This window comes from Nicotiana tabacum, chromosome 6 (genome assembly GCF_000715075.1).
Source record: "Nicotiana tabacum cultivar K326 chromosome 6, ASM71507v2, whole genome shotgun sequence".
In the NCBI taxonomy this organism is placed as follows: Eukaryota; Viridiplantae; Streptophyta; class Magnoliopsida; order Solanales; family Solanaceae; genus Nicotiana; species Nicotiana tabacum.
Genome location: NC_134085.1, coordinates 136,740,776 through 136,768,767, shown reverse-complemented (window position 1 = coordinate 136,768,767; position 27,992 = coordinate 136,740,776). Strand labels below are relative to the sequence as shown.

At 42.9% G+C, this 27,992-nt stretch overlaps 1 long non-coding RNA gene across 1 annotated transcript; it reads left to right on the top strand.

The window, feature by feature from the left end:
• Positions 1–58: 58 nt before the first annotated feature.
• On the top strand, positions 59–27,731 carry LOC142181839 (uncharacterized). Its single transcript, XR_012710733.1, has 3 exons — positions 59–519; positions 5,650–5,722; positions 27,503–27,731. It is a non-coding gene; the product is annotated as an uncharacterized LOC142181839 (long non-coding RNA).
• The last annotated feature ends 261 nt before the right edge of the window (positions 27,732–27,992 follow it).

The following is a 27,992-nucleotide window of genomic DNA, read 5'->3' as shown; positions in this document are numbered from 1 at the left end:
AACCTAGTCTTTAAAAGAGGCATCAACCAAGAATACAAAGAGGGGACTAGACCTAGGGGACCCAAGAAAATCTGAAAAAGCAAACATAGACTCCTAAAAAATCAGCGCCACTGTAATACCCATAGACCCCCACCCCCCAGCAGTCCTATTCTTCTCCATATACACCAACTAACGAAGCCCACCAAAATGAGTGACCCCTTCCATCTCTATTGTTGGTGAACTCACTGAAAACGAGTGAGCTGCGCCCCTAAATTTCCAACGAACCCGACCTGGTAAAAGGACCCCTCAGCCGCACCCTATCAGAAAATAGAGAGAACGATCCAGCCCCCCACCCTCAAGAACACCCAGATACAAACACACACATATACGAAGGGGGGAATGACCAGATCTGAATTCAAAAATTAGAAGGTTGGATTGAGTCGAGTTCGTCGAGGTTGTCGCTCGTAGTTCGAGTTTCCGTCGGCGTCTCTTGTGTATTCTGTTCGGAAGAAATTTGTAATTGGAAAAGCTCAATTACAGGTCTAATTCTTACACTACCTTTTGAATGTTTATTGTAATTCTTGTGGATGTTGGGTGAAGATGGAATGCACTCCAATTGTTTTCTATGCTTGATTATTTGTTTGCAATTTGATTCCCCATTTTAGCCTATTTTTTGATTCGTAATCTTACATCTATTAACTGGTTCAATCCATTCATCAAAAAATGGTGCATTACTTTCTTAGGCTGCTGCTGCTGATTTTCTGTCTCTAATTTCATTCTTTTGGCATCATTATAATACTGATGATGAACTTTTGATGATTCATTTAAGCTTTGAAGTTGTAAGTAAGAAGAAATTGAGTGTCCTGTATTCTGTGATAGAGAGTAAGTCTTCTGTTTCATTGGTAAAGCCATTGTTAATGGGTTTCAACTTGTTTGATTAAGTCTGTTGTTTGTTATTTTTTAATGCCAAAAGGATATTTATCTCCATTATGTTTGTAAGCATCTGGCATTTTATTAATTGAATTGAATGCAGCTTGACTACTGTGGTTTATTCGTGCAATCAATTTCTAGTGTTAATGTTGAATTTGGTTTGCTCTGTTGTGGTTTTTAAGTTTTAGATCTGTGACTATTTAACTAAGATGTTTACATTGGCTAGTGTAAAAAGAAATTCTTTGTTGAAGAAATGCTTCCGAGCACTTTGCTGAAGAATAGTGTATTAATTAATTTAATTGAAATTGTTTTAACTGTTATCCTTTTGACGGTTATCTATTGTGGCTGGAATAATTATTTTAGGAAATTAGTCAAAAAAATGGAGTAGTACAATCAGGAGCACTCTTTCTAGAGTTTTTTTTTGTCCATATGTGCATATATATTTTTATTGGGCGATTTTGTGGAAAACAATTACTACGCGGTTTAAATTTATATGACTTTATTTGATTGAGCGACTTTATCTTTGCAATAATCTTGAAGTAGCTTAGAAAGGAAAAATATGATATACGTAGTTCTTTTAATTGAAAGTATTTCCTTTGAAATAAATTAAGGCGCGCCATTCACACAATTGAACCACCCAATATATGGCCCTCATATTAATTATCTTAACTAGTATAGAAAATAGCTTATGAATATTCTTAGTTTTCTTTAGGCATGTTTAATATACTATCATGGTTGTGGACACATTCGCGTGACATGATTACGATTTCTAAAAACAAAACTGGAGTATGCGTTCGCGCAACTTTGGCCAAACTTCCTTATTAATAATAAATCTTTATTAATTGTGGACACGTTCACGTGACATGATTTTTGACGCGCCAAACAAACGGGTACATATACGCGTGACCCGTTTCAAGATAATTTCTTAATTAAAAGCGGCTAATGCACATAGGTTCTAAATTGAGTAATTAAACAATTTGTTTAAGCCAAGTATTATCAAAGCAACCGTGCTAGAACCACGGAACTCGGAAGTTCCTAACACCTTCTGCCGGGTTAACAGAATTTTTTACCCGAATTTTTGTGTTCACAGACCGTAAATAGAGTCAAACTTAACCGATTGGGGATTTTAAACAAGTGACTTGGGACACCATAAATTATCCCAAGTGGCGACTGTAATTTAATATAACTAAACCCATTTCGATTGGCACTTAAATTGGAAAAAAACTCCCTTATACCCTTCCGGGAATAGTAAAAAGGAGGTGTGACAAGTACGGTTTCAGTTTGCAGTAGAGATGCTTAAGTGCTATTTGATCCAGGGTCTACATACTCCTATGTGTCATATTATTTTTCTACGTATTTGGTTATGCATCGTAATTCTTTGAGTGCTCATGTATATGTGTCCACACCTGTGGGTGATTCTATTGTTGTAGATCGTGTCTATTGCGTGTGTGTGGTTATTATTGGGGGTCTTGAGGCCTGTGTAGATCTCCTACTTCTGGATATGGTCGATTTTGATGTCATCTTGGGATAGATTGGTTTTCACCTTATCATGCTATATTGCACTATCACGCCAAGACCGTGAACTTAGCCTTACCAGGGTTGCCTCGAGTGGAGTGAAGGGGGACTCTTGGTCATTTTACCAGTAGGGTCATTTCTAATATAAAGGCTCGGTGTATGGTCAAGAAGGGGTGTTTGGCTTATTTGGCTTATGTTCGTGATTCTAGTGCAGAGGTTCCTTCTATGGAGTCCATACCAGTTGTTCGTGAATTTCTAGAGGTATTTCCTACAGAACTGTCAGGGATGCCACCTGACAAGGATATTGACTTTTGCATCGATGTGGCTCTGGGCACTCAACCCATTTCCATTCGGCCATACCACATGGCCCCGCCAGAGTTGAAAGAATTGAAGGAATAGTTGCAAGAGTTTGCAATACTTGTTCAAGCAGAAGGAGCTAAATTTGAGGCAGCGGAGGTGGTTGTAGCTATTGAAAGACTATGATATCACCATCTTGTATCATCCTGGGAAGGCCAATGTAGTGGTCAATGCTTTGAGTAGGAAGTCAGCCAGTATGGGCAGCCTTGCATATATTCCAGTCGGTGAGAGACCGCTTGCTTTGGAAGTTCAGGCTTTAGCCAATCAATTTATGAGGTTGGATATTTATGATCCCGACCGTGTTCTAGCTTGCACAGTCGCTCGGTCTTTATTATTTGACAAAATCAGAGATCGGCAGTATGATGATCCTCATTTGCTTGCCCTTAGGGACACAGTGCAACACGAAGATGCCAAGAAGGTTTCAGTTGGAGATGATAGAGTTTTGAGGATGCAGGGTCGTGTTTACGTGCCTAATGTGGATGGACTTCGTGAGTTGATTCAAGAGGATGCCCATAGTTCCCGATATTCTATTCATCCAGGCACTGCCAAGATGTATCAGAACTTGCAGCAATATTATTGGTGGATGAGAATGAAGAAGGATATTGTTTCATATGTAGCACAGTGTTTGAATTGTCAGCAGGTAAAGTACGAGCATCAGAGACCTGGTGGTTTGCTTCAGAAAATTGAGACTTGAGTGGAAATGGGAGCGTATCATTGTGGACTTAGTCGTTGGACTCCCACGGACTCAGAGGAAATTCAATGCAGTATGGGTTATTGTGGATAGGATGACTAAGTTGGCGTACTTCATTCTGGTGGTGGTTTCCTATTCTTCGGAGCGGTGTAGAGATATATATCCGTGAGATCATTCGTCTTCTTGGTGTGCCCGTGTCTATCATTTCTAATTGGGGTACGCAATTTACCTCGCATTTCTTGAGGGCAGTTCCACGTGAGTTGCGTACGCGGGTCAAGTTGAGCACACCATTTCATCCTCCGATGGATGGACAGTCCGAACGTACTATTTAGATTTTGGAGGACATGCTTCGAGCCTGAGTTATTGACTTTGGAGGTTATTGGGATCAGTTTTTACCGTTAGCGAAGTTTGCCTACAATAACAGCTATCAGTCGAGCATCCAGATGGCCCTTTATGAGGCATTATATGGGAGACAGTGTCGATCTCCAGTTGGGTAATTTGAGCTGGGGGAGGCTCGGTTGTTGGTTACAGATATGGTATAGGATTCCTTGGACAAGGTTAAGATCATTCAGGATAGACTTCATATAGCCCAGTCCATGTAAAAGAATTATACCGATTGTAAGGTTCGTGATGTGGCATTCATGGTCAGAGAGCGAGTATTGCTTCGAGTGTCGCCCATGAAGGGCGTGATGAGATTTGGGAAGAAGGGCAAGCGAAGCCCTAGGCTCATCGGGCCTTATGAGATCCTTGATCGAGTGAGAGAGGTGGCTTACAGACTTGCATTGTCGTCGGGCTTATCAGCGGTGCATCCAGTGTTTCATGTTTCCATGCTTCGGAAGTATTACGGCGATCCATCCCACGTGTTAGACTTTAGCACTGTCTAGTAGGACAAGGATTTGACCTACGAGGAGGAGCCGGCAACTATTCTAGACCGGCAGGTTTGACAGTTGAGATTGAAGATTTATCTATCAGTTCGTGTGTAATGGAGAGGTCTGACCATTGAAGCAGCTACCTAGGAGTCCGAGTTCGATATGTGGAGCCTATATCCCTATCTTTTCACCAACTCAGGTACTTTTCTATGTCCGTTCGTGGACGAACGGTTGTTTTAGAGGTGGAGAATGTGATGACCCAAAGGGTTATGTTTTGTTTATAATCCAAATCCGGGTTTTGAGGCCTTGAAAACCTTATTTTACTTCTCCTCATTTTGCGTGCATTGTCTGAGCGCATTTTCCGAAAAGCCGTTATGTAAAATCTAAGGAAAATGTAGAATTTTGCCTTTTAAATTTATTAAACTTGACTTTGGTCAACGTTTTTGCTAAATGAACCCAGACGCGTGATTTGACGGTCCCTTAGGGTCCATAGTAAAATATGGGACTTGGGCGTATGCTTGGAATCGAAGTCCGAGGTCCCTAGCCCGAGAAATGAATTTTGGTTCTGAAGCCCGGTATTGGTTTTTTATAGTATTTAAGTCGTATCTGTGAAATTTGGTGGAAAACCGGAAGAGATTTGTTATAATTCGAATCTTGGTTGAGAAAATAGAAACTTTGAACTATCTTGAGAATTTCATGAGTTTTGGTGCTAAATTCGTTGTTTAAGATGTTATTTTGGCGATTTGATTGCACGAACAAGTTCGTATGATATTTTTAGACCTGTGTGAATATTTGGTTTGGAGCCCCGAGGGCTCGGGTGAGTTTCGGATAGGCTACGTGTGTTTTGGAACTTAGAAAATATTGCTGGTATGCTTCAGCTGTTGCAGGCGTCTGATCTCACAATTGCTAGATCAGGCTTTGCAATTGCGAGCTTCACAGGCTTGGCAATTGCGAGCCTTTCATTGCAAATGCGACCAAAAGGTTGGGCCAGTATGTTCGCATTTGCGAAATCAACAGGGAGGGTAAACCTTCGCAATTGCGACAGTAGGAGACATGCGGCACGTTCACATTTGCGAAGCCTATCTCGCATTTGCGAGCTTTGCAATTGAGGTCGGATTTCAAAACCAATTGCATATTTGGGTTCGTGGGTGAATGGGTAGTTTGGTTTTGGTTCGAACTTCGAGTTTTGACCAAGCGGTCCCAGGGTTAGTTTTTGACTTTTTGTGGAAAATATTGGAAAATCTATACTCATGCATTAAAATTGGTTTATTTAGCGTTAATTGATGTTAATTAATTAATTCTGCATAGATTCAGGCGATTTGGAAGTGAAAATCAAAGGAAAAGCGGTAATTGAGGCTTGATTATTGGCCATGGAATCAAGGTAAGTGTTTGGTCTAACCTTAGCTTGAGGAAATATGTGTTGTTGTCTTATTTGCTATGTGTTAGTATTGATTACGACGTATAGGTGTTGTGGACAAGTATCTATAAGTTGGTGTCGAGCATGCAAGTGAGTCTTATACCATGACTGTTGTGTCTCTTATTACGTACTTTTCATGCTTAAATTGATGATTATCCATGTTGAACAAGTCTTATGATATTTTCTTGGTATTGGATCATTGATGAGTATTGACTCAAGTTGAGACTCACATTGTAAATTTAATTGTTGAAACGAGATTAGTTATAGTTGATTCCCTTGCCGGGATGTTATTATCTCTAATGTTTGGGTGAGGAAGAGTGTAAAGCACGAAGGATGATGTCGTGCATGATATTGTGAGAGAGTGTAATGCACGAAGTGTGATTCTGTGACATTTTCAGTGAGTGTTAATGCACGAAGGGTGATGCCATACCTATTTCTGTGAGTGTTAGTGCACAAATGGTGATGTCGTGCCATGATTATGAGAGAGTTAATGCACGAAGGGTGATGTCGTCCCGTTTCTGTTGATTTTATGGCAAGGACTTCAGTAAAAGCACGAAGGGTGATGTCGTGCACGTGTTACTGTGTTATCATTTCTGTTGGTTCAAGTTTGATATTTACCTTGCTTTATTACTTTATTACTGTCATAATCTGACATTCTCCTCAGCATGTTTCCCTTTCCCGTCTTTATTTGTTAAATTTCTGTTATTATTGTTTCTCGTATATGATTTAACTATACAGGTTATATTATTGTCGTGTCCTAGCCTCGTCACTACTTCACCGAGGTTAGGCTTGACACATACCAATACATGGGGTCGGTTGTACTGATACTGCACTCTACACTTTTTGTGTAGATTTCGTTGCTAGACCTCGTGAGTAGTGTTGAGGTTGCTGCCTTCGGTCCATGGGAGACCCAAGGTAGATCTGCCGGTGTCCGCAGATCCTAGAGTCCCCCTTCCTCCGATTTTTGATTATCTGTCTCTTTCTATTTCGAGAACAATTGTAATTCTTTAAACCAGTATTTGTAGAGCTTCTTAGACGTTTGTGAATTGTGACACCAGATCATTGGGGTAGAAATGTATTGGAGTATTTTGAATTGTTATAGCACTTCCGCACTTTATATATGTTTAGCTTTTGTTATTATTTATTTCTGTTTGGGTTAATTGTTAATGTGTTAAAACCGTAATTATTGGCTTGCCTAGCATTCAAGAGTTAAGCATCATCACTATCCCGACGGTGGGAAATCCGGGTCGTGACAAGTTGGCATCAGAGCACTAGGTTGTCTAGGTGTCAAAATTCACTAACAAGCTAGGTAGAGTATGAGGGATCAGTACGGAGACATTTGTGCTTATCACCCAAAGGCTACAGAGTTTAGGAATAACTTCACATCTATTTTTCTCTGTCGTGCGATTTGACTTCTCAATGCTAATTGAACTTCTACTCTGTTCTTTCGCAGATGGCGAGAACACGTACCGCTTTATCTGCTGATCAGCAGCCTGAACCCGCTCCTACGAGGGGTAGAGGATGAGGCCGAGGCTGTGCTAGGGGTCGAGGCATGGGTAGGGCTCAGCCTAGAGCTCGAGTAGCAGCACTAGAACCGGATCCACACGTAGAGTTTGAGGATGAGGTTCTGGCCCAGACCGTTCCTGCAGGGCCAGCTCAGGTTCCAGAGGGGTTTATCGCTACCCTGGTACTTCCGGATGCTTTGGTTCGTCTAGTGGGTCTTTTGGAGAGCGTAGCTCAGACTTGCACCTTCCTTGTAGCACTAGTCGTCTCTCAGCTGGGGAAGGATCTCAGACTCCCACTACCCACCCTTTGGAGCGGATGGCACCTCAGTTCCAGACTCCAACAGCTCAGCCAGTAAGAGCAGCATAGCAAGTTGTTGCAGCTCAGGCCGTTGGTGGCTCCTCTATGTCTTCTGAGGGTTTGTTGAGGTTGGATAAGTTCAACAAGCTTTTCCCGGTTCATTTCAATGGGGCAGCTTCTGAGGACCTCCAGGATTATCTTGACCTTCTTCCATGAGATGTTGCGGAACATGGGGACAGTAGAGGCCAATGGGGTCGACTTCGATGTATTGCAGATGATAGGGTCTGCCAAGAGATGGTGGAATGATTTTGTGTTGACTAGACCAGCTGGATCACCTACCTTGACTTGAGACCAGTTGTCTGAGCTATTTTTGGAGAAGCTCCTTCCTGTCACTCGGAGAGAGAACTACCACAGGCGGTTCGAGCATCTTCAATAGGATTCTATAACTGTAACTCAGTTCGAGACTAGGTTTGTTGATTTGGCTCGCCATGCTCTTCTTATACTCCCTACCGAGAGAGAGAGAGAGAGAGAGAGAGAGAGAGAGAGAGAGAGAGAGTTAGAAGGTTCATTGAGGGACTCGCTCAGCCTATTAGATTGCATATGGCTAAGGAGACGGGTAGCGAGATTTCTTTTCAGGATGCGGCCAATGTGGCCCAGCGAGTTGAGGTAGTTCTAGCTTAGGGGAGTGGTCAGGGGTTTGGCAAGAGGCCTTCTTATTCTGGTAGGTTCAGTGATGCCTCGTCTGGATGCAGGGATTCTTTTAGCAGGGGCCATTCTCCCAAGCCATTTCATGCAGCACTTCAGGCTTCTCTTCGTGCTCAGGTGGCCGTGGTTCTCAAATGTAATATTTTGATCAGCTACCCTACAGTGCACCACCAGCTCCTATCAGTGCACTCCCACTCCAGAGTTTTCAGCGTGGTTACTCAGGTCGTCAGGGTCAGTTTCAGGGTCAGCAGTCCCAATCGTCGAGGACTTGTTATACTTGTGGCGACCCAAGGCACATTGCTAGATTATGCCCTCGAGCCTCGAGCAGTTCTCAGCATTAGGGTTCTCGTGCCATATTTCAGGCAGCGGGTGTCCCACCGCCTGCTCAGCCAGCTAGAGGTTGAGGTCAGGTAGCTAGAGGTGGAGGTCAAAGTACTAGAGGTGGAGGCCAAGACGCTAGAGGTGGAGGCCAGCAAACAGGAGGTCGTCCCAGGAATGTTATTCAGAGTGGTAGGGCCTAGCCCCGATGTTATGCTTTCCCAGCCAGACCTGAGGCTGAGGCATCTGATGCTGTTATCACAAGTACAGTTTCAGTTTGCAGTAGAGACGCTTAAGTTCTATTTGATCCATGGTCTACATACTCCTATGTGTCATCTTATTTTGCTATATATTTGGTTATGCCTCGTGATTCTTTGAGTGCACCTGTATATGTGTCCACACCTGTAGGTGATTCTATTGTTGTGGATCATGTCTATCACGTGTGTGTGGTTATTATTGGGGGTCTTGAGGCCCGTGTAGATCTCCTACTTCTGGATATGGTCGATTTTGATGCATCTTAGGGATAGATTGGCTGTCCCCTTATCACGCCATATTGGACTGTCATGCCAAGACTGTGACCTTAGCCTTACCGGGGTTGCCTCGATTGGAGTGGAGGGGGACTCCTGGTCATTGTACCAGTAGGGTCATTTCTAATATGAAGGCTCGGCATTTGGTCGAGAATGGGTGTTTGGCTTATTTGGCTTATGTTCGCGATTCCAGTGTAGAGGTTCCTTCCATGGAGTCCGTACCAGTTGTTCGTGAGTTTCCAGAGATTATTCCTATAGAACTGTCATAGATGCCACTTCACAAGGATATTGACTCTTGCATCAAAGTGGTTCTAGGCTCTCAACCCATTTACATTCGGCCATACCACATGGTCCTGCCAGCGTTGAAAGAATTGAATGAGCAGTTACAAGAGTTTGCAATACTTGTTCAAGTTAAAGGAGCTAAATTTGAGGCAAAGGGGGTGGTTGGAGTTATTGAAAGACTATGATATCACCATCTTGTATCATCCTGGGAAGGCCAATGTAAAGGTCGATGCTATGAGTAGGAAGTCAGCCTGTATGGGCAGCCTTAGGGACATAGTGCAGCACGGAGATGCCAAGTAGGTTTCAGTTGGAGATGATGGAGTTTTGAGGATGCAGTGTCGTGTTTCCGTGCCTAATGTGGATGGACTTCGTGAGTTGATTCTAGAAGACGCCTATAGTTCGCGGTATTCTATTCATCCGAGAACCGCCAAGATGTATCAGGACTTGCGGCAATATTATTGGTGGAGGAGAATATAGAAGGATATTGTTGCATATGTAGCACGATGTTTAAATTGTCAGCATGTAAAGTACGAGCATCAGAGACCTGATGGTTGCCTTAGAAGATTGACAACTGAGTGGAAGTGGGAGCGTATCAGTATGGACTTCTTCGTTGGACTCCCACGGACTCAGAGGAAATTCAATGCAGTATGGGTTAATGTGGATAGGCTGACTAAGTCGGGGCACTTCATTCCGATGGCGATTTACTATTCTTTGGAACGGTTGGCAGAGATTTATATCTGTGAGATCGTTCATGTTCATGGTGTTCCAGTGTCTATCATTTCAGATCGGGGTACGCAATTTACCTTGCATTTGTGGAGGGCAGTTCAGCGTGAGTTGGGGACACGGGTCGAGTTGAGCAAAACATTTAATCCTCAGACGGACGGACAGTCGGAACATACTATTCAGATCTTGGAGGACATGCTTTGAGCCTGTGTTATTGACTTTGGAGGTTCTTGGGATCAGTTTTTACCGTTAACGGAGTTTGCGTACAACAACAGTTATCAGTCGAGCATCCAGATGGCCCCTTATGAGGCATTATATGGGAGACGGTGTCAATCACCAGTTGGGTGGTTTGAGTCGGGGGAGGCTCGGTTGTTGGGTACTTATTTGGTATAGGATGCCTTGGACAAGATTAAGATCATTCCGGATAGACTTCGTATAGCCCAGTCCCAGCCAAAGAGTTATACCGACCTTAAGGTTCGTGATGTGGCATTCCTGGTCGGAGAGCGAGAGTTGTTTCGAATGTCGCCCATGAAGGGCGTGATGAGATTAGGGAAGAAGGGCAAGCTAAGCCCTAGGTTCATCGGGCGTTTTGAGATCCTTGATCGAGTGAGAGAGGTGGCTTACAGACTTGTATTGTCGTCGGGCTTATCAGCGGTGCATTCAATGTTTCATGTGTCCATGCTTCGGAAGTATTACGGTGATCCATCCCACGTGTTAGACTTTAACACTGTCCAGTAGGACAAGGATTTGACCTACGAGGAGGACCCGATGGCTATTCTAGATCGGCAGGTTCGACAGTTGATATCGAAGAGTTATCCGTCAGTTCGTGTGCTGAAAATTTCGCTTGTTGAGGCAGCTACCTGAGAGTCCGAGTCCAATATGTGGAGCCTATATCCCTTTCTTTTCATCAACTCAGGTACTTTTCTATGCGTTCGAGGACGAACGGTTGTTTTAGAGGTGGAGAATGTGATGACACAAAGGGTTATGCTTTGTTAAAAATCCGAATCCGGGTTCCAAGGCCTTGAAAACCTATTTTACTTCTCCTCGATTTGCATACGTAGTCCAAGTGCATTTTCCGAAAAGCCATTATGTGAAATCTAAGGAAAATGTCGAATTTTGCCTTTTAAATTTATTAAAGTTGACTTTGGTTAATGTTCTTGGTAAACGAACCCGGACGTACGATTTGACGATCCCGTAGGGTCCGTAGTAAAATATGGGACTTGGGCGTATGCTCGGAATCGAAGTCCGAGGTCCCTAGCCCGAGAAATGAATTTTGGTTTCGGATCCCGGTATAGGTTTGATATAGTATTTAAGTCGTATCTGTGAAATTTGGTGGAAAACCGGAAGAGATTTGTTATAATTCGAACCCTTGGTTGAGAAAATAGAAACTTTGAACTATCTTGAGAATTTCATGAGTTTTGGTGCTAAATTCGTTGTTTAAGATGTTATTTTGGTGATTTGATTGCACGAGCAAGCCTGTATGATGTTTTTAGACTTGTATGCATATTGGGTTTGTATCCCCGAGGGCTCGGGTGAGTTTCGGATAGGCTACGGGGTGTTTTGGAACTTAGAAAATATTGTTGGTATGCTTCAGGTGTAGTAATTCTTTAAACCAGTATTTGTAGAGCTTCTTAGATGTTTGTGAATTTTGACACCAAATCATTGGGGTAGACATGTGTTGGATTATTTTGAACTATTATAACACTTCTGCACTTTATATTTGTTTAGCTTTAGTTATTATTTATTTCTGTTTGGGTTAATTGTTAATGTGTTAAAACTGTAATTGTTGGCTTGCCTAGCATTCAAGAGTTCGACGCCATCATGATCCCGACGGTGGGAAATTCAGGTCGTTACAAGTCGGTATCAGAGCACTAGGTTGCCTAGGTCTCACAATGTACAAATAAGCTAGGTAGAGTCTGAGGTATCGGTATGGAGATGTCTGTGCTTATCTCCCAGAGGCTACAGAGTTTAGGAATAACTTCAATTTTATTCTTCTATGGCGATTGGACTTCTTAATGCTAATTGAACTTCTACTCTTTTCTTTCACAGATGGTGAGAACACGTACCGGTTCATCTGCTGATCAACGGCCTGAGCCCTAGTGGTAGCTCCTACGAGGGGTAGAGGACGAGGCCGAGGCCGTTCTAGGGGTCGAGGCAGGGCAGGGCTTAGCTTAGAGCTTGAGCAGCAGCACCAACCGCAGAGCCTCAAGTAGAGTTTGAGGATGAGGTTCTCGCCTAGACCATTCCAGCAGGGCCAACTCAGGTTCTATAGGGGTTCATCGCTACCCTGGTACTTCAGGATGCTCTGGTTCGTCTAGTGGGTCTTATGGTGAGCATAGCTCAGACTGGCACCTTTACTATAGCACCAGCCGTCTCTCAGGATGGAGGAGGAGCTCAGACTCCCGCTATCCACACTCGGATCAGATGGCTCCTGAGTTCCAGACTCCAGCAGCTCAGCTAGAGGGAGTAGCACAACCAGTTGTTGCAGCTCAGGCCGTTGGTTGCTCATCTATGTCTTCTGAGGCTTTGTTGAGGTTGGATAAGTTCACAAAGCTTTTCCCTGTTTATTTCAGTGGGGTAGCTTCTGAGGACCCCAAGATTATCTTGATCATTGCCATGAGGTATTGCAGAACATGGGGATAGTAGAGACCAATGGGGTCGACTTCACTGTATTCCAGATGATAGGTTCCGCCAAGAGATGGTGGAATGATTTTCTGTTGACTAGACAAACTGGGTCGCCTGCCTTGACTTGGGACCAGTTCTCTCAGCTATTTCTCGAGAAGTTCCTTCTTATAACTAAAAGAGAGGACTGCCGTAGGCAGTTCGAGCATCTTCAGCAAGGTTTTATGACTGTCACTCAGTACGAGATTAGGTTTGTTTATTTGGCTCGTCATGCTCTTCTTATATTCCCCACCGAGAGAGAGAGAGAGAGAGAGAGATAGGGTTCTATGGTTGAGCCGCCAAGATTCATCCGGGTTCTATGCTCTTCGTCACGGCTCGTCATGTTCCCGGTATTCTATTCATCCGGGAGCCGCCAAGATGTATCAAGAGTTGCGACAACATTATTGGTAGAGGAGAATGAAGAAGGATATTGCTGCATATGTAGCTCGATGTTTGAATTGTCAGCAGGTAAAGTATGAGCATCAGAGACCTGGTGGTTTGCATTGAAAGATTGAGATTCCTGAGTGGAAGTGGGAGTGTATCACTAAGGACTTCGTCGTTGGACTTCCACGAACTCCTAGGAAGTTCGATGTAGTATGGGTTATTGTGGATAGGCTGACTAAGTCGGCGTACTTCATTCCGGTGGCGGTTTCCTATTCTTCGTAGCGGTTAGCAGAGATTTATATCCGTGAGATCATTCGTCTTCATGGTGTCCCCGTGTCTATCATTTCTGAGCGGAGTACGTAGTCTACCTTGCTTTTCTGGATGGCAGTTCAGTGTGAGTTGGGTACGGGAGTCGAGTTGAGCACCTTATTTCATCCTCAAATGGACGGACAGTCCGAGCGTACTATTCAAATCTGTAAGGACATGCGTCGAGCCTGTGTTATTGAATTTGGAGGTTCTTGGGATCAGTTTTTGCCGTTAGAGGAGTTTGCCTATAGCAACAACTATCAGTCGAGCATCAAGATGGCCCCTTATGAGGCATTATATGGGAGACAATGTCGATTTCCAGTTGGGTTGTTTAAGCCGGGGAGGCTCGGTTGTTGGGTATAGATATGGTACAGGATGCTTGGACAAGGTTAAGATCATTCAGGATAGACTTCGTACAGCTCCAAGAAAAAGAGTTATATCGACTGTAAGGTTCGTGATGTGGCATTGAGATTTGGGAAGAAGGGCAAGCTAAGCCCTAGGTCATCAGGCCTTTTGAGATCCTTGATCGAGTGGGAGAGGTGGCTTACAGACTTGCATTGCCGCAGGGCTTATCAGTGGTACATCCAGTGTTTCATATGTCCATACTTCGGAAGTATCACGACGATCCATCCCACGTATTAGACTTCAGCACTGTCCAGTTGGACAAGGATTGACCTACGAGGAGGAGTTGGTGGCTATTCTAGATCGGCAGGTTCGACAGTTAAGATCGAAGAGTTATCTGTCAGTTCGTGTGTAGTCGAGAGGTCAGCCTATTGAGGTAGCTACCTGGGAGTCCGAGTCCAATAGGCAGAGCCGATATCCCCATCTTTTCACCAACTTAGGTACTTTTCTATGTCCGTTCGAGGACAAACTGTCACGACCCTAAACTGGACTTGGTTGTGATGGCGCCTATCATGAAACAAGGCCAGCCGACACAAACCCCCAGACCAATTAAATAGTTAAAATAATTCATTTTTAAGTCGTTAATAAGCCATAAATCCCAAAACATAGTGTAGAATAGAATAATGCAGAAATAAACACAACCCGACATCGGGGTGTCACCAGTCATGAGCATCCAAACATCCATCTAAGAGTATGAAGAGACTATATAGTCTGATACAAAGCTAGTACAAAGGAAAATAATGATAGCAAAGAAAAGCACTGGCTAGGAACGCCGAGCAGCTACCTAGTCAACTCTGAACAAGCCTGCAGTGGAAGCAAATCAGCCCTAGCTAGCGCGGCCCGAGACTCCTGAATCTGCACACAAGGTTCAGTAAGTAATAAAAGTAAAGGCAGCTGATCGATAAGAAAATACGTAAAACACAGCAAAATGCTACAACGAGGCAGTATAAGACCAGAACAATGCAATAAAATAGTAAAAGCTCGTAGAAACACCTTAGTTCAATAAAAACCTCTTTAAACATATTTTAGCAGTTTAAACGAGTGAATGAAAAACATAGAGAAAAGATAGATACATAAAATTAGCCACTCGGGCAATGTACCAACAGAATCAGCCCCTTGGTCTAGCTCACAATCACTCGTATTAGCCCCTCGGGCTATATTACATCTCACACTAGGTACCTGTGCTCATTGGGGGTGTACAGACTCCGGGAGGGGCTCCTTACAGCCCAAGCACAATAACAAGCCATCTCGTGGCATAATCAAACAAGCTCTCGGCCTCATATCAAGCCACCTCGTGCTGTAACAAATCAAGGCCTCGGCCTAATAATCATGAATCAGTACAATACCGCTAGAACGCGCAGCCTGATCCCATAATAAACTAACAACACAGGCCATCGACCTCACTCAGTCAAAAATCTCTCAAAGCCACTCGGGTACAGTAAAATATGATGCTCAGCCTAAAATATCATTTAAGATGTCAAAAAAGAGTAAATATGGCTGGGTTATGAAAACAGCAGAATACAGTATGACTGAGTGCAAATATGAAGTCAAAATAGTGAGGATAGTAGTGAAAATTTCCTAAGGGTCCAAAACAGTTGGCACGAGGCCCAAATATGGCATTCAGCCCAAAACATGATGATAGCAAAACAATTTTCAATCAAATACACGGTTAAACAATTATATAGGATGGACTAAGTCACAATCCCCAATGGTGTACGACCCCACGCTCGTCATCTAGCGTGTGCGTCACCTCAATGCAGCACAATAATGTGAAATTTGGGGTTTCATATCCTCAGAACAACATTTACAATCATTACTTACCTCTATCCGATCCAAACTCTAGCCCGCGATGCTTTTGCCTCTCGAATCGGCCTTCAGATTCTCCATATCTATCAAAAAAAATAGATTTATACCATCAAAATATGCTAAGGGAACAAAGCCCACTCGAAAATAACCAATTTACATAAAAAATCCCGAAATTGGCCAAACCTGACCTCGGGCCCACATCTTGAATTCTGATAAAAATCGCAAACTGGAATCCTTACACTCTTACGAGTTCACACATATCAAATACATCAAAATCAGACCACAAATGACCCCTGAAATCCCTAGATTTAGGTCTCCAATTTCCAAGCCCTAACTTCCAATTTTAGGCTTTAGATTCCACAAATTCCATGTTAAATTAGGTAGAAATCACATTAGGATCGAGTATTAAGTATATAAATCTTACCTCAAAGTGCTTCCCCTTGATTCCCTCTTCAAAAAGTTCTAAAATCGCTCAACAATGGTGAAATATGACCAAAAATCGCGAAAGGGATCTTTTTAAACATTCTTCCCAGCTTTTAAAATTTCTTAATCGCGATCGCAGGACCTCCATCACGATCCCAAAGCACAAGCTTCCCAATCCCAAAATTTACTCTACGCGAATGCATCATCTCCCACGCGAACACGATGCTCAGACATCCTACACATACGTGATCGCGAACGAGGGACCGTGTTCACAAACAACAACCTCACAGCTTCACGCGATCATAGCTCCAACTACGCAAATGCGAAGAACAACCTGGACTGCCCCCTACAAAAGATCTATGTGATCGCGAGCCTCCTCACGCGATCTTGAAGAAGGAAAACCTGCAACAGAATTGAAGCTAAAATCTGCAACTTTTCAACACGCAATTTGATTCGTTTAACCACCAGAAACTCAGCCGAGGCCCTTAGGACCTCAACCAAACATGCCAACATATCCCAATACATCATTCAAACTTGTTCCAACCTCCGGAACGCTCAAAACAACATCAAAACACCAAATTTGCATCGGATTCAAGCCTAAGAATTCCAAAAACTTCCAAATTCCGCTTTCGATAAAAAAGTCTACCAAACCTCGTCCAAATGACTTGAAATTTTGCACACACGTCACAAATGAGAAAACGGACCTACTCCAACTTCTAGAATTCCATTCCAACCCCTATATCAAAATCTCATCTATCAATCGGAAAACGCCAAAATTTCAATTTCGCCAATTCAAGCCTAAATCTACTCTAGACCTCCAAAACATATTCTGATCACGCTCTTAAGTCCCAAACCACCTCCCGAAGCTATCTGAACCATTGGAAATCACATATGAGCCCTTTTTCACATAAGTCAACATCCGGATGACTTTTCCAACTTAAACTTACTCAAAAAAGCCTAAGTGTCTCAAACCTTACCGAAATCTTTCCGAACCCGAGCCAACCGATCCGATAACACATAATACAGCTAAATAAGACAATAAGAAGCAGAAATGGGCGAAACAGAGTGGTAACTGATAAAACAACTGGCCGGGTCGTTATATCCCCCCTTTTAAAACAAATGTTTTTCCTCGAACGAGTCAAGAAACATACCTGAAGCCTCAAATAGGTGAGGATATCTTCTCTACATCTCCTGCTCAATCTCCCAGGTAGCCTCCTCTATGGGCTGACCTCTCCACTACACTTTCACTGAAGTTATATCCTTTGATCTCAACTTTCGTAATTGACGCTCCAAAATGGCTACTAGCTCTACATCATAAGTCAAATCATCATCCAACTGAACCGTGCCGAAATCAAAAACATGAGACGGATCGCCAATATACTTCCGCAGCATAGAAACATGAAATACCGAATGCACACTCGATAAGCTGGGTGGCAAAGCAAGCTCATAATCCACCTCTCCAATCCTCTGAAGCACCTCAAAAGGCCCAATGAACCGAGGACTCAATTTACCTTTCTTTCCAAATCTCATAACACCGTTCATGGGTGAAACCTTCAATAGAACCTTCTCACCAAACATGTAGGACACATTCCAAACCTTCCTGTCAGCATAACTCTTTTTTCTCGACTGCGCTGTATGAAGCCTCTCCTAAATCACCTTCACATTGTCTAAAGTATCCTGCATCAAGTCTGTACCCAATAGCCTAGCCTCCCCCAGCTCAAACCAACCATCTGGAGATCTACACCGCCTCTCTTACAAAGCCTCATATGGATCCCTCTGAATACTCAACTAGTAACAGTTGTTATAAGCAAACTCTGCGAGCAGTAGAAAATGATCCTATGACCCTCCAAAATCAATAATGACACAAGTGCACAATATGTCCTCCAATATCTTAATAGTGCGCTCAGACTACCCGTCCGTCTAAGGGTGAAAAGTTGTGCTCAACTCAACCTGGGTACCCAACTCTCGCTTTACAAACCTCCAAAACTGTAAAGTAAACTAAGTGCCCCTATCTGAAATGATGGAAACTGGGACACCATGCAAACCAACAATCTCCCGAATATAGATCTCTACCAACCGCTCTGAAGAATAGGTAGTACATATAGGAATGAAGTGAGTGGACTTGGTCAGCTGATCCACAATCACCCAAATAGCATCGAACTTCTTCAAAGTCCGTGGGAGCCCAACTACAAAGTCCTTGGTGATTTGTTCCCTCTTCCACTCTGAAATATCCATCTGCTGAAGCAAGCCACTCGGTCTTTGATGCTCATATTTCACCTGCTGACAATTGAGACACCGAGCTACAAATTCCACAATGTCCTTCTTCATTCTCCTCCACCAATAATGTTGTCTCAGATCATGATACATCTTCACGGCACTCGGATTAATGGAATACCACGAGCTGTGGGCCTCCTCCGGAATCAACTCCCGAAGTTCATCTACATCGGGCACACATATTCAGCCCTGCATCCTCAACACCCTATCATCACCAATAGTCACATCTCTGGCATCGTCATGCTGAACTCTGTCCTTAAGGACAAGAAAATGAGGATCATCATATTGGCGCTCTCTAATGCGATCAAATAAGGAAGACTAAGAAATCACACAAGTCAATACCCGATTGGGCTCCAAAATATCTAACCTCACGAACCGATTGGCCAAGTCCTGAACATCAATTGTAAGAGGTCTTTACCAAATTAGAATATACGCCAAACTCCCCATACTCACCCGCCTTCCTACTCAAAGCGTCGGCCACCACATTGGCCTTCCCAGATGGTATAAAATAGTGATATCATAGTCCTTTAGCAGCTCCAACCATCTCCGCCGCGTAAAATTGTGATCCTTCTACTTGAACAAGTGTTGGAAGCTACAATGATCAATAAACACCTCACAAGACACACCATACAAATAATGCCTCCAAATCTTCAACGCGTGAATAATGGCAACCAACTCCAAATCATGAACATAGTAGTTCTTCTCATGGGAATTCAACTGACGAGAAGCATAAGCAATAACTCTACCCTCTTCCATCAACACACACCCAATACCAAATCTCGAAGCATCATAATGCACGGTATATGAACATGAAGCTGATGGAAAAACTAACACTGGAGTTGTAGTCAAGGCAATCTTGAGCTTCTAAAAGCTCTCCTCACACTCATCCGACCACCTGAATGGAGCACCCTTTTGAGTCAACTTAGTCAAAGGAGATGCGATAGATGAGAATCCCTAAACAAATCGGCGGTAATAACCCGCGAAACCAAGAAAACTACGAATCTCTATCACTGAGGACGGTCTGGGCCAACTCTGAACCGCCTTTATCTTCTTTGGATCAACCTGAATACCCTCACTGGACACCACGTTCCCCAAGAATGCCATTGAACTGAGCCAAAACTCACACTTGGAGAACTTTTCATAAAGCTTCTCCTCCCTCAATCTCTACAACGCAACTCTCAAATGCTCTGCGTGCTCCTCCTGATTATGCGAATACACCAGAATATCATCAATGAAAACTATGATAAACAAGTCGAGATATGGCCGAAACACGTTGTTCATCAAATGCATAAATGTTGCTGGGGCATTGGTCAGCCCAAAAGATATCACCAGGAACTCATAATGACCATATCGGGTCCTGAAAACTATCTTAAGAATATCCAAGTTCGTAATCTTCAACTGGTGATAACCTGAATGGAGATCGATCTTGGAGGACACTCTCGCTCCCTGAAGCTAGTCAAACAAATCATCGATACGAGGCAAAGGATACTTGTTCTTGATTTTTACTTTGTTCAATTGCCTGTAATCAATGCACATCCTCATCATGCCATCCTTCTTCTTCACAAATAGAACAGGTGCACCCCAAGGTGACACACTAGGCCGAATAAACCCCTTATCAAGGAGTTCCTAAAGCTGCTCCTTCAACTCTTTCAACTCTACTAGTGCCATACGATAAGATGGAATAGAAATGGGATGAGTGCCCAGCACCAAATCAATACCAAAGTCAATATCCCTATCTAGTGGTATGCCCGGCAGGTCTGCATGAAACACATCAGGAAAATCCCTCACAACAGGAATAGAATCAATACTAGGAGTCTTTGCACCAACATCCCTCACAAAGGCTATGTATGAAAGACAACCTTTCAAAACCATCCGCTGGGCCTTCAAGAACGAAATCACCCTACTGGGGACAAAATCAGTCGAACCTCCCACTCAATACATGACACACCCGGCATAGCCAATGTCACTATCTTAGCATGACAGTCCAAAATAGCACGACATGAAGATAGCTAATCCATGCCCAATATCACATCAACGTCCACTATACAAAGCAATAACAGGTCCACTCGGGTCTCCAGACCCCAATGGTCACCACACATGACCAGTACACACAGTCCACAACAATAGTATCGCCCACCAGAGTAGATACAAGAACAGATGAAACAAAGGACTCACGGGGCGTATCCAAATAACGAGCAAAATATGATGACACATATGGAAAAGTGGAACCAGGATCAATTAATACATAGGCATCTCTGTGGAAGACTGAAACAATACCTGTAATCACAGCATCTAAAGTAATAGCATCTGGTCTAGCTGAAAGTGCATATAAATGGGCCTGACCACCACTTGATCGACCTCCCCTTCTAGGGCGACCCCTAGCTGACTGACCTCCACCCCTAGATGGCTGGGTAAGTGGTGGTGAAGTAACTAGCACTGAAGCCGATGGATGATTCCTCTACTGAGATGAACCCCGAAGATGACAAGGACACTCCCTCCACATATGACCCAACTCTCCACACTCATAGCAACTCCCGGGTGCTAGAGACGGGGACTGAAGGGAACCCCTAGCACAAGAATGACTAGCAGATGCACCTACCATAGAAGAGCCCTGAACTAATGGAGCACGGGACAAACTCTGGGCTAGATGGGCAGTGAGTGATGAATGGCCCTGATGAAAACTGTGAGAACCATGACCCGATAATGCCCCACGATAACCTAGGCAAGCTGACTAAGCATGTCTGAATAGACAGCCTTTGCCGTGCTGAAACTAACCTTTCGAAGGAGCTCTACCATAACTACCAGATCCCCGAGGCCTCTTGGACTCCCTCTTATCTCGCTCCTTGCGACGAAGTAACTCAATCTCGTGAGCAATGTCAACAACCTCCTCAAAAGTAGCACCAGACACCCTCTCCCTAGTCATGAGAATCTGAAGTTGATACATGGGGCCATCAACGAACCTCCTTATCTCATACTGCGTCACAGTCATATCTCCCTAATGCAACTACTCGAACTGCTTGCGCAGCTCCTCTCTACGAGACTGTGGCACATACTTCTCCAAAAAGAGAACCGAGAACTACTGCCAGGTAAGGGGTGCTGCACCAATAGGCCTACGCCTCTCATAAGCCTCCAACCAAGTGAAGGCAGCTCCAGAAAATTGAAAAGTAGTAAATGCCCGCTGGTCTCCAAAATACCCACTGTACAAAGAATCCTCTAACACTTGTCCAAGAAACCCTGTACATCCTTACCCTCTGTACCACTGAAAGTCAGAGGCTGAAGTCTACCAAACCTCTCCAACCTGCACTGCTCGTCCTCTGGCATAGCAGGAAATACATAGTCCTGAACAGCTACAACCGGCTGGGCTGGAGGTGCCTCCAGTGTCTAATGTCCCTGCATAACTTGCTTAGGTATGCGACCGTCGGGAGTTTGAGTGCCTCCCCCGGCCTGAGAAATAGTTGCGGCTGTAGTAACTAAGACCGTTTGAGCTAAGCTAGTGCATACTGATAGAATATGAGCCAAGGCCTCCTGAAGACCTGGAATCATAATGGGCACAGCTGGTGCTTGAGCTCGTGCTGTCGGAGCGTCCACAACCGGAACTTGATCATGAATTGGGGTGGCTGGTGGATCTGCAAATGCTGCCCTAGCTGCTGTGCGAGCTACACCCCTGCCCTTACCACAACCTCGATCACGTCCTCGGCCTCTAGTGGCCCCAGCTGGTGGTACTGGTGGTCATCCATCTTGACCGGTAACACGTGTCCTCACCGTTTGTGAGAGAATAGAATAACAGAAGTTTAGTACTTGGATCATCAGATTCGCATGACAAGAATTTGAAGAATATGAAGTTTTGATAAAGGTTCTGCTCATGACTCGTGAGACCTATGTAACCTAGGCTCTGATACTAACTTCTCACGACCCTAAACTAGACACGATCGTGATGGCGCCTATCGTGAAATAAGGCCAACCGACACAAACCCCCAAACCAATTAAACAGTTATAATAATTCATTTTTAAGTCCTTAATAAGCCATAAATCCCAAAACATAGAGTAGAATAGAACAATGCAAAAACAAACACAGCCCGACATCGGGGTGTCACAAGTTATGAGACTTTAAACATTCGTCTAAGAGTATGAAGAGACTACATAGTCTAATACAAAGCTAGTACAAAGGAAAATAATGATAGGAAGGAGAAGCACATGGCTGCGAACGCCGAGCAGCTACCTAGTCAACTCCGAACAAGCCTGCGGTGGAAGTAAATCAGCCCTTGCTAGCATGGCCCGAGACTCCTGAATCTGCACACAGGGTGCGGGGAGTAATGTGAGTACGACAACTCAGTAAGTAATAAAAGTAAAACAAGCTGGGCGATAAGAAAACATATAAAACACAACAAAATGCTACGACGAGTCAGTATAAGACCAGAACAATGCAATAAAATAGTAAATGCTCGTAGAAAAACATTGGTGTAGTAAAAACCTTTTAAAATATGTTTTAGCAGTTTAAACGAGTGAATGAAAAATGGGGAGAAAAGATAGATACATAAAATTAGCCCCTCGGGCAAAATACATATAGAATCAGCCCTTCGGGCTATCTCACAATCACTCGTATCAGCCCCTCAGGCAATAACACAGAACAGCATCATCCCCTCGGGCTATATCATATCTCACACTAGGTACCCGCACTCACTAGGGGTGTATAGACTCGGGGAGGGGCTCCTTACAGCCCAAGCGCAATAACAAGCCATCTCGTGGCATAATCAAACAGGCTCTCAGCCTCATATCAAGCCATCTCGTGGCGTAATAAATCAAGCCCTCGGCCTCATAATCATGAATCAATACAATACCACTGTGGCGCACATCCCGATTCCATAATAACGTCACAACACAGGCCCTCGACCTCACTAAGTCAGAAATCTCTCAAAGCCACTCGGGCATAGTAAAATATGATGCTCAGCCCAAAATATCATTTAAGATATCAAAACAGAATAAATATGGCTGAGTTATGAAAACAGTAGAATACAACATGACTGAATACAAATATGAAGTCAAAATAGTGAGTAATGGTAGTAAAAATCCCCTAAGGGTCCAAAACAGTTGGCACGAGGCCCAAATATGGCATTCAGCCAAAACATGATGATAGCAAAATAGTTTTCAATCAAATACGCGGTTAAACAGTCATACGAGATGGACTAAGTCACAATCCCCAATGGTGTGCGACCCCACGCTCGTCATCTAGCATGTGCGTCACCTCAAAGCAGTACAACAATGTGAAATTTGTGGTTTTATACCCTCAGAACAACATTTACAATCATTAATTACCTCTATCCGGTCCAAACTCTATCCCGCGCTGCCTTTGCCTCTCGAATCGGCCTCTGAATGCTCCAAATCTATCCAAAAATAGATTTATACCATCAAAATATGCTAAGGGAACAAAGCCCACTTGGAAATAACCAATATACATCAAAAATCCCGAAATTGGCCAAACCTTAAACCCGTGCCCATATCTCGGATTCCGATAAAAATCGCAAACTAGAATCCTTACACTCTCACGAGTTCATACACATCAAATACATCAAAATCCGACCACAAATGACCCCTCAAATCCCTAGATTTAGGTCTCCAATTACCAAGCCCTAACTTCAAATTTTAGGCTTTAGATTCCACAAATTCCATGTTAAATTAGGTAAAAATCACATTAGGATCGAGTATTAAGTCCATAAATCTTACCTCAAAGTGTTTCCTCTTGATTCCCTCTTCAATCCTCTTAAAAACTCTAAAATTGCTTAACAATGGTAAAATATGACCAAAAATCGCAAAAGGGGCCTTTTTAACATTATGCCCAGCTTTTAAAATTTCTTAATCGCAATCATCTCGATCGTGAAGCACAAGCTTCCAGACCCCAAATTTACTCTACACGAACGTGTCATCTCCCACGCGAACATGATGCTCAGACATATTCACGTGATCGCAGCTCCAACTACGTGAATGCGAAGAACAACCTGGACTGCCCCCTACAAAATCTCTACGGGATCACGAGCCTTCTTACGCGATCGCGGAGAAGGAAAACCTGCAACAGAACTGAAGCTAAAATTTACACCTTTTCAAAATGTATTTTGATCCGTTTAACCACCCGAAACTCACCCGAGGCCCTCGGGACCTCAACCAAACATGCCAACATATACCAATATATCATTCAAACTTATTCTAACCTACAAAACACTCAAAACAACATCAAAACACCAGATTTGCATCGGATTCAAGCCTAAGAATTCCAAAAACTCCCAAATTCTGCTTTCGATCAAAAAGTCTATCAAACCTCATCCAAATGACCTGAAATTTTTCACATACGTCATAAATGACACAACAGACCTACTCTAACTTCTGGAATTCCATTCTAACCCCTATATCAAAATCTCACCTATCAATCGGAAAATGCCAAAATTCCGATTTTGCCAATTCTAGCCTAAATCTACTCCAGACCTCCAAAACACATTCCGACAACGCTCCTAGGTCCCAAATCACCTCCTGAAGCTATTTGAACTATCAAAATTCACATCCGAACCCTTTTTCACATAAGTCAATATCTGGTTGACTTTTCCAACTTAAACTTACTTAAAAGAAACTAAGTGTCTCAAACCTTATTGAAACCTCTCCGAACTCGAGCCAACCAATCCGATAATACATAATACAGCTGAACAAGATAATAAGAAGCAGAAATGGGAGAAACACAATGGTAACTCATGAAACGACCGGCCGGGTAGTTACACGAACAGTTATTTTAGAGGTGGAGAATGTGATGACCTAAAGGGTCATCTTTTGTTTTAGAATTTGAATCCAAGTTATGAGGCCTTGAAAACCTCATTTTCCTTCTACTTGATTTGTGTGCACAGTACAGGAGCTTTTTTCCAGAAATCCTTTATGTGAAATCTAAGGAAAATGTTGAATTTTGCCTTTTAAATTGATTAAAGTTGACTTTGGTCAATATTTTTGGAAAACGAATCCGGACCCATGATTTGATGGTCCCTTAGGGTCTGTAGTAAAATATGGGACTTGGGTGTATGCTCGAAATCAAAGTCCGAGGTCCCTAGCCCGAGAAATGAATTTTTGAAGAAAATTTGTTTGCTCAAAAATGTAAGAATTTTTAGAAAAGGAATAGTGTGTAACGCCGTTGGTATTGTGCCGGTATTTTAATTTTGGAGCTTGGTACAGGTTTGATATAGTGTTTAAGTCGTATCTGTAAAATTTGGTGAAAAGCGGAAGAGATTTAATATAATTCGGACCCTTGGTTGAGAAAATAGAAACTTTGAACTATCTTGAGAATTTCATGAGTTTTGATGCTAAATTCATTGTTTAAGATGTTATTTTGGCAATTTGATCGTACGAGCAAGTCTGTAAGATGTTTTTAGACTTCTGTGCATATTTGGTTTGGAGCCCCAAGCGCTCGGGTGAGTTTCAGATAGGCTACAGGGTGTTTTGGAAATTAGAAAATATTACTGGTATGCTTCAGCTGCTGCAGGCCTTTGATCTCGCAATTGCTTCAAATTTGCGAGCTTCACAGGTTTGGCAATTGCGAGCCTTTCATCACAAATGCGACCAAAAGGCTGGGCCATCATGTTCGCATTTGCGAACATTCCTTCGCCTTTACGAAGTCAACAGGGAGGGTCAACCTTCACAATTGCGACAAACTATTCGCAATTGCGACAGTAGCAGACATGCAGCAGGTTTGCATTTTCAAAGCCTGTCTTGCATTTGCGAGCTCCTATGGCAAATGCGACATCTGCAACTGATCAAAACATCATTTGGACGGGATTTTGAACTCATTTCTCAAATTTTCAAAGCCTAAGCTCCCATAGACGATTTTACAAAGGAGAGTTCTTCCCCAAATCATAGGTAAACGATTTCTTACTTATTTTCTTCAACCTATTTCATCTTTTTCATGATTTCATCTCAAGATCTGGGGTTTTCATGGGAAATTGGGTGTTCTTGGGTAGAATTTAGGAATTTTGAAATTTGGGGATTTGGACCTCAAATTGAGGTCGGATTTAACCAATTGCATATTTAAGATTGTGGGTGAATGGGTAGTCTGGTTTTGGTTTGAACTTTGAATTTTGACCAAGCGGGCCTGGGGTCGAATCTTGACTTTTGGGGAAAATGTTGGGAAATCTATACTCATGCATTACTATTGGTTTATTTAGCGTTAATTGATGTTAATTAGTTAATTATGCATAGATTCGGGTGGTTTGGAAGTGGAAATCAAAGGAAAAGCGGTAATTGAGGCTTGATTTTTGGCCGTGGAATCGAGGTAAGTGTTTGGTCAAACCTTAGCTTGAGGGAATAGGTGTTGTTTTCTTATTTGCTACGTGTTAGTATTGAGTACGATGTATAGGTGTTGTGACGGGTATCTATATGTTGGTGTTGAGCATGAAAGAGAGTCTTATACCGTGACTGTTGTGTCTCTTATTACGTACTGTTCATGCTTAAATTGATGATTATACATGTTGAACAAGTCTTATGATATTTTCTTGGTATTGGATCATTGTTGAGTATTGACTTAAGTTGAGACTTACATTGTAAATTTAACTGTTGAAACGAGATTGGTTATAGCCGATTCCCTTGCCGGGATGTTATTATCTCTATTATTTGGGTGAGGAAGAGTGTGGGTGATGCCGTGCACGATATTGTGAGAGAGTGTAATGCACGAAGGGTGATCTCGTGCCATAGTTAGTGAGTGTTAATGCATGAAGGGTTATGTGGTGCCTATTTCTGTGAGTGTTAATGCACGAAGGGTGATGTCGTGTCGTTTTTGTTGATTTTATGGTGAGGACGAGAGTAAAAGCACGAAGGGTGATGTCGTGCATGTGTTACTGTGTTAACATTTCTGTTGGTTCAAGTTTGATATTTACTGTGCTTCTTTACTTTATTACTATCATAATCTGATATTCCCCTCAGCATGTTTCCCTTTACCGTCTTTATCTGTTAAATTTATGTTATTATTGTTTCTCGTATATGATTTAACTGTACAGGTTATATTGTTATCGTGTCCTAGCCTCATCACTACTTTGCCGAGGTTAGGCTCGACACTTACCAGTACATGGGGTCGGTTGTACTGATACTGAACTCTGTACTTTCTGTGCAGATTTCGGTGCTGGACCTCATAAGTAGTGTTGAGGTTGCTGCATTCAGTCCACGGGAAACCCAAGGTAGAGTCCCCCTTCCCCCTGTTTTGGATAATCTATCTCTTTCCATTTCGAGAACAGTTGTAATTCTTTAAACTAGTGTTTGTAAAGCGTCTTAGACGTTTGTGAATTGTGACACCAGATCATTGGGGTAGACATGTATTGGAGTATTTTGTACTATTATAATACTTCCGCACTTTATATCTTTTTAGCTTTAGTTATTATTTATTTATGTTTGGGTTAATTATTAATGTGTTAAAATCGTAATTGTTGGCTTGCCTAGCATTCAAGAGTTTGGCATCATCACGATCCTGACGGTTAGAAATCTGGGTCGTGACAGAACTGGGGATCACCATTAAGTATATGGTACATGAATTGGCAGTTAAATTTACATAGCAGAAGAGGGAGAGAGGAGAGAAAAAAAAGGAAAGAATATAACTGAATTCCTTA